The sequence below is a fragment of the Papaver somniferum genome, chromosome 10 (assembly GCF_003573695.1).
Source record: "Papaver somniferum cultivar HN1 chromosome 10, ASM357369v1, whole genome shotgun sequence".
Classification (NCBI taxonomy): domain Eukaryota; kingdom Viridiplantae; phylum Streptophyta; class Magnoliopsida; order Ranunculales; family Papaveraceae; genus Papaver; species Papaver somniferum.
Window position 1 is genome coordinate 152,197,045 of NC_039367.1, and position 7,975 is coordinate 152,205,019.

The window sequence follows — 7,975 nt, forward strand, 5'->3', positions numbered from 1 at the left end:
TGAGTTGAGGTTTACCAATAAGTTATCTAAGCAGTAGAAAGACTTGCAGTTTCTTCAGCCAGATTTAAGGCTTTTATCTTCTCAAGTAGCTCCTCCTCCTCCCTTCTTACATTACCAAAATTATCTTTACTCCATTTCTTGATGAAGAATTTTAAGTTATGCAGTTTCCTAAACAAGACGTATAACACCAAATGCGCCTAATCGTAACGTTTTGCAAGTGTTACAAAGGCCTTTAGTAACACTGAATAAATGATATTGTGGCAGATTTTCTGACACAGTTTTCAAATGTTACGGATTTGGTTAGTAACGTTTCCACAGCCTCTGCCATCTGTTCTATTTCGTGCAAGTAGAAACACGTCTCCACAATCTGTCACACAGGGGAACTGTTACTATATTTTTCTATTGTAACACAGATCTACTGTTCCAAAATTAGGCCTTTGGATTTTACTGAAATATATATATATATATATATATATATATATATATATTAGGTATCACCCCGGCCGCTTTTAGAGCTCTGTCTATTGTTTGGTCGGTCGGCCAGTGTCTTCCCATATTTTAGTCCATCTATAATAGTCGGGAGTATATTTAGTTAGTCCGGTCAATACCACAACGGTCCTGATATTTAGTTGGTCGTGTCATATTATACCGTGTTAGTTAGTCGGGTCAGAGTAGCGTGTTCAATTAGGCGGGTCATAATAGACGGCAGGGATTACCCTCGTGGAAATTCAGCTCGTAAAACTTAGTTCAAATAAAAAAAATTCATGCGCCAAGTCTTTTTGACTTTGTTCTACAATGGGGATGTTGCAAAAGAATATGTCTTGTATGAAACATGATGCAGATCAAACCAGATCCCAACAAGTGAACTTCAAAATCATGTATTAGAAAATTTAAAGGCAAATATGATATCCACATTAAAATTAGCCGTGATTAGGTAAAATCTATAGTCTTCAAACTAATATTTGTTGTTTTGTTTTTGGTAAAATCAGAAAGGATATTTATAGTTAGTGCATGAAAACTTTCAAGGAAACCGACACGCATTAGGAAATGTTGATTCGAGTCACATGAGGAAATGTTGAGTCTCGTTTTGCACCGGGCCGGGGCATAATCCCTGCCGTCTAAAACAAAATATTAAAAGAAGATCATCTCACGAACCGACGGATGTAAATATCTCTCAAAATTATATGTCTAAAACGAACGGATGGATAGAAATCTCGCCAACTATCTTTCTCAGCCGTCGGATTGCCGAAATCAAGGGCCGTCTATTACCCAAGACAGACATCACTTCTTTTTATAACATCCTTATTATTACTTCAAAGTCATATATTCTTATATCGTGGCATCAATCCCGAACGTCCAAAATAATAAAATCCCCGTCATATATACAACGGACGGACGGATGTACATTTCGCGAACTAACGGTCCAACCGGCAGAATGGCCAAAGTCAATGTTTGGATCTGTCCCAAGGCTAATTTGTAATATGCGTTAATCTAATATCTCTATTAGTAAACTACACCGAGTTTGTTTGTCCATTTTGTTGTACAACTTTGTCTCCATTCAGCAATTTGTACATTTGCATCCTCAAAGGTCTGATTGACCGAGTCAAACTTTTAGGTTGTTAATTTTTTATGTTTTTGGGCAAGGTTTTATGCTTGCTCCTCGTGCTTTCTTTAAATTGCAAATTAATTTATGTCATTGGGTATTTAATTTGCAAGAGATGATTTCATGGGGTGCTATTCGTGTTTTTGAGTTCGTGTCTATTTGGTAAAATTTTCTTTTTGCTTTGTCTTAATTTGTTGCGTAAAGAAGAGAATGAAGCACCAGGTTGCACCCGGGTGAAGCTTCCTGCCCAACAACTTTCTCCAATTCCTTACTTTACCTTACCATAACTTAGTTAGTTTAACTTGATACCTAATACATATATAGATACTGTGATATTGTGCTAATGTCCTACGGCTATTTACATTTTTTTTGGAAAAAAAAATTTGCGAAATTTTTTGCATTGGTTTCCTTTTTTGATTTTTGTTTTCCCTTGTAGATGAAACGCAAGTATCTCTCAAAACGTAGTCAGATAAGGAAATTTGAATATATCCCTCTCCCATATTTTTATTATGAAACGTAGTTAACGTGGTATTTTGGAAACCCAATAATCCGACGGACGTCTATATAGAACATATAACGAATCGATCCACGCCGTGGGATGACGAAATCGATGGTCGGAATTATCAGGCTACACACACAACACTTCTTTTTATAATATAGATATATATATCAGGTTATCTGTCACCATCTACAGCTGATCATATAGTTCTCAAACATCACACTCAAGGTATGTATCTGCATTTCTGATGTTCGCCACATCAAATTAAAAGATAAAAGCACTATATTAATTTCTCATAATATCGTTACTAATATGCTTTTGAAACAAGCAAAAGAGTCATACAAATAAAGATTGAATCATTTCTTTCTTTACAAATACAAGAAGACGAAACTAAATTCGTTAGTAGTGTCAATGTATCCTTTAGTCGCCCATCCTTTTTGATGGTTTTTGCGAGAAGCTTAAACTTGTACGTCCTCCCTAACATGTAAAGCCTGGAAAATACCGTGTTGGATTTGAGGACATCTCCACCATATTTATTGTCTGAAGCCGATTACTTCTGTGGACTTGCAGCCTGGAAATACCGTGTTGGACTTGCAAATAATTATAGGCCCCACGCAGAATTGGATTGTCCGTCTCAACAGTAATATTATTCAGGACTACCTGCAATGGTGCAATTGAAAATGCAGGAGCATCAATAACAAGGATACACATTTTGACGCTTGATCCAGCATCGAAGCAACAAACCTAAATCATTCTTTGTGGGCCTTTTGTTGGATTCTTCATAAACAATTTAATAGTGACCGTAAGGAAATGTAACTGAACCAGAGGAGGATCTTCTGGGAAGCTCTCCAAGAAACCTATCAAAGAGATCATTAGCATTGTCAATTCGTTTTGCGTATTTCATAAATTATACAGATCATGGATGTCAGCAGAAACAAAATTATAAACATATACTAAAGAATAAAAATTGAGACTCAACACTGGACATTAAATGTTAACTTCAGAAGTACCTTTGCTTTCAGGTGTCTAATCCCTCGTAAAGTATTGCAATGATGGACTGATAGCTGCAGGAAAATAGGACTCTGATAAGCATTTAATATTTTGATTTTTTAATCATATAAACTTTGTGTTACAGTAACTTACGTGTTAGGATATCGCCTAGAGATATCGATGATGAAAATGATAGCCTCCTGAATGCCATAGTTATATATGATCTCAATCAAACACTTATACAGCGTTCAGCTGCTCTTTCTAACTTGATGGCACATCAGTAGTGCAAACCAGTTTTCTGACAAAATCTACGCCAACTTTGGCGGCATATTCCTTGAATTCCAGCTGAGCTTGAAAAAAGTATAAACACCAAGAAATATCACAATTCACAAACCCATGGTAGCACGACGACTTATTTAAATACAAACTACGGTTATTCCAAAAAATTCGTTACCTGGTCTATATACTGATCAGATTCGTTACCTAGTCTATATACTGATCAGATGTAAGGTTAATCATGATCTCTAATTTGACCATCTTCACATAAGCTGGATTATTGTATTTGAAGAAGAAAAACTAGGATAGATTACTAACGTTTAAATGTATAAACCCGAGTTAAAGGATTCCTAGCTCAGATTGCCCACCGAACTAGGATAGATTACTAATAAAACTTTGGGCAAGTTTGGGCATAAAATGTATAAACCCGAGTTAAATTTGGGCAAGCATGGGTACGAAAATTTCTAACCCAAGCAACCCGCCCAACCCGAAGAACTATGATGTAGTTATATAAAATTATTTTTATAGTTGGTATTATTATCTATTTAGAGTAATTTTAGATATTATCATCACATCTAATAATGAAAATATAAATTATATTTATCTCTTTAATAAATCATTCAATAAGAAAAATGTTTATATTATTGTTAATAATCTTCAGTTATTTGGATATTTAAGATAAATTGAGCAATTAAATCTTATTATTACTAAAATTTGTTATTATCGTATTAACAAACTCATATGTCTAGCGAAATTTGGGCCAACCCGAGGAACTCGGGGAACCCGAAGAACATAACTTGAGCAGACTTGGGCAGTACCTCCATGGGTTCCACAGGTTCGATGGGCAATCTGGGCAAAGGATTCCTAGCTCGGGTCTGCCTCCGCCAAGCCTTTTAACCCGCCCAACCAACCCAAGTCCCACCCCTATTAGTAATGAATATAGCCGTACTCAAAATTGAGAACATAAGGATAACTGAACAAGATAGGTCCAAAATTCATGATAATCATAGTCAGAACAGTGAAAAAAGGAATTCTAGTTTCTATGTCGGTCCTGAATTACACATGGTTAACAAATTATTATTTTGGACAAAAAAAAACTTGGATCCTTTTTGTTACCTAGTGTAACACCCGGTGCAAAGCTGCGCTGAATCATGGAGTTTCGATTGTAGACTGCGGAGAAGATGAACCTAAACAAAAACTTGTGAGACAAGTACAAAATTTGTTATTATTACTAAAATTTGTTATTATCGTATTAACTAAAAAACTTGTGAGACAAGTACAACTAGCCTATCCCAAGCGGATTACAAATACTTGTTCCTAGAAAACTAACACGTGAGTTAAATGACAGTTTCATCTTAAAACACCTAAAGAAAAGTACCACTCACTATAGCTCATCAAAGCACAATATCAATGGCATCTAAAAATGAGAAACTAATCTTGCTTTATACAGAAAGTCAAAATAGAGATAACCTGTTGATGATTATGCAATGCCCTAGAAGGAAACATATCTGATTTAGGTTGAAATGAGGCATTTGACATCAGGAAGTTAACTACAACGGAAAAAAACATCACTGAAATCATAAAGTTCCAAATTAAAAACGAATTACCTAATGCATTTGTTACACCGGGACTAGATTGACACCCCAGTAGTCTTAGGTTGCTACAGACAGTTCTTCCTACTCGTGTACTTCGAACAAACACAGCTCCCCAAAACCAATAAATTGAACCAACACAAATAAATTTAAGAAAACTTGCAACAAACCAGCTTTACCTCTTGTACGTGTGACGATATTGAGGATGGTCCAACATCAACCACAATTACTTGAATTCCTTCCCGACTAATCTCCTTCCCCCTCCTCCTTTATCCGGGCTTGGGACCGGCAATGAAATGACATAAGCATTTGCATTGGCGGAGTTAAGAAGTGTTCATCGCACCTGAGACATTTCTAAAGATCGCACCTTTCATATAAATAACCACAAACAAGATATCTAACCTTGTTCCCATCCTCTATCTCACTTGTACAATAATCAATCCCAATTAAGCATAAAAAATAAAACAAACTAGATAATAAGAATGGGAGCAGAGAGGCTCCAAAGTCTTGTCTAACCTCAGAAATAAAGTAAGCCCAGATAGATTCACGAAAAGCAAAACAAGTTGGAAAAAAATATCTGGTCAATGGTCATTCATATAGAAACATACTTAAAAAGGTATTAGTGATACTACTCTATGAAAAGTTATCTGAGTACCCTAAGGAGGAGATGGTGATGGTGATGGTGGTAAAGGAGAAAGAACTGGCTCTACCTTCCGGCCACAATGTTAGACTTAGGAGGAGGTGGTCCTACTTTAGGGACTAGTAGGACGGCATAGTATGTTTGCGGGCACTTCCCATATCAGTACGGAAGGCGGGTCCATTTTAGGTGCACAATACTTATGCAGCTAAGCAGTAAATGATAAGAAAAAAAACATATGTTATGTTGCAATCGCAGCTCAAATGTATAATTATCGTAAAGAAAATGATAAGAAAACAACCTCATTTTGCCCTTAGAAGCATGGCAATACAGTCGCAGTTCCAAAATATAATCATCGAAGTAGTTGAGAATCAATCATAAGCAAGACAGGATTATAAACACAAACAAAGAAATCAATCATGGCAATACAGTCGCAGTTCCAAAAGAGCAGCATAAGTGTACACGGACTCCACTGTTACCATTTCCTCCCTTGCACCAATTTTAGTATATTATATTAGCAAAGTGCTCACATTCTCAATTGTATGCACAATTTTAAAACTTATGCTGCTCTTTTTGAATTTTATATATACTGTTGTACCTGGTTTGGAACATTTTATTAATTAAGACAAAAAGCTTGATGTAAGAGTAGTCACAATTGCTAAGTGATAAAAGACCGTGGAAATTATGTTTTCGCGGTCAACCATTTACACTTGGGTTTGGTGCACGATACAATGTCAACAAAACGGCAAAATTAAGTTGGAATGACAATGTCAATATTAAAAGTTTTAAATGCATCAATGATACTACGAGTTCACCATAGAGAAAGATCCTATGTTCGAGTTATCTGAACCCGGTCAACTGTTTTAAGTTTCCCGGCTCACCTCCGTTTAAGCTATAACTTAAAGTTTGTAGTCGTCTTGATGAAAAATAGCATACCAGGGATTCATCAAACTCTACAACGTCAAGAGCGTGTAAGTCAAAGAACAACACTATATAGAACATTCAGTGTAAAAGCAAAAAGAAGCACACATGTACTATGAGAATCCATTTTGAATGACAATCTAAGACCTACCTGCAACCACCCTAGACCTTACCTAACCAGTTGTTTTTGTCAATTAAACAACATATAACAGCCTCATAAGCCAGAAGCAGAAAAAAAATTGAGAGAATTTCATAAACGGGAGTAAAACTTTAGTAAGCTAAACAAGTTCCTCTTAGCGATGTCAAGCACAAACCCTACGCAGAATAGTTTTATAAATGGGTGTTTGTTGGTCGACATGCTGAGAGTTTTAGAAAATGACTAATCTAACTATAAATACTTTATTCTGATTATGTGACAATGCAATTTCTGAAGTAAAATCTTTACCGTTGATAGGCTAAGTTGAAATAACCCTATCTCAACATCTACCAACATCCACTCTCCCTAAATCTATCAAAACAACTCACGGATCAACATATCATCTGTAATAGACAATCAATTGGGTGACTATAAAATCAAACCACGAAATTAACCCCATTAATTACATATGAGTAGCAACCAATCAGAAATCCATTGATGACCTATCTTCTGAAACTACTAATACATTCAATTGAAAACAAAAAACCACGATTCAGTTCACCTTCAAAAAGAAAAAAAAAAATCTTCAACATTACAAATCCTAGTCATAAAGATAAGAAATTTTCATTAGCTACTAGATAACTGCTACAGCAGTGGGGGCCGACGAAGAAACAAATCAAAAGCAAAGTTTTAAGACATGTCCACCAACAGCAGAAGGAACTACACAAGCACCAAAACCAACATTAAGTTCATTAAACCAAAATCCTGCTATGCTAAACTGTTAATGCCATGACTAAATTTACTGCTTGTTTATCCAACCAAGCAATCCAAGTCCCCTTTTCTTCTTTACAGACACAATTCCAAACCCAATAGTAACAAAAATCATAAGCTCTAATGCAAAATTCGCCTAGCCATTTTGTCAAACACCTTCCTAGCAAGCAACTGCACCACCACTAAGTACATATAAATAATTGAATTTTGAAAGAACAAATCTGATTGATAACCAAGTTTTAGAACCAACTCATCAATAATTCTCCTATTATGAAATCTAACATACCCGAATCCGGAACTCTACCCGAAATTCTCCTATTACATTCAATAACAATATTTCAATGTATTTGTTTAGTTTCCAGTAAACCTAAACCGTTTAGGGTTCAACAATTCACTATTTTTCAATTTCGACGATTTCATAGTCAAATTGAAGATATAGAAATCGAAAAGAAAAGAAAGATAAAGAAAAATTTAGACCTCTTAACAATTAAAAATTGAAACCGAACATCATTCACTTACCCAAAGGGATTGATTTCTCCAATTTCTTCGA

General features: G+C 35.5%; 1 long non-coding RNA gene across 10 annotated transcripts; it reads right to left on the bottom strand.

Annotated features, from left to right (window-relative positions):
- Positions 1 to 2,381: 2,381 nt before the first annotated feature.
- On the bottom strand, positions 2,382 to 5,275 carry LOC113319534. Of its 10 annotated transcripts, none has more exons than XR_003345578.1 (6): positions 5,140 to 5,275; positions 4,485 to 4,566; positions 3,246 to 3,437; positions 3,113 to 3,166; positions 2,847 to 2,959; positions 2,382 to 2,762 (listed from the first exon to the last, which is right to left on the bottom strand). It is a non-coding gene; the product is annotated as an uncharacterized LOC113319534 (long non-coding RNA). The 10 variants fall into 10 exon arrangements; XR_003345583.1 differs by having other exon boundaries at positions 3,246 to 3,442; XR_003345579.1 differs by having other exon boundaries at positions 4,485 to 4,555; positions 5,140 to 5,268.
- Positions 5,276 to 7,975: the final 2,700 nt, after the last annotated feature.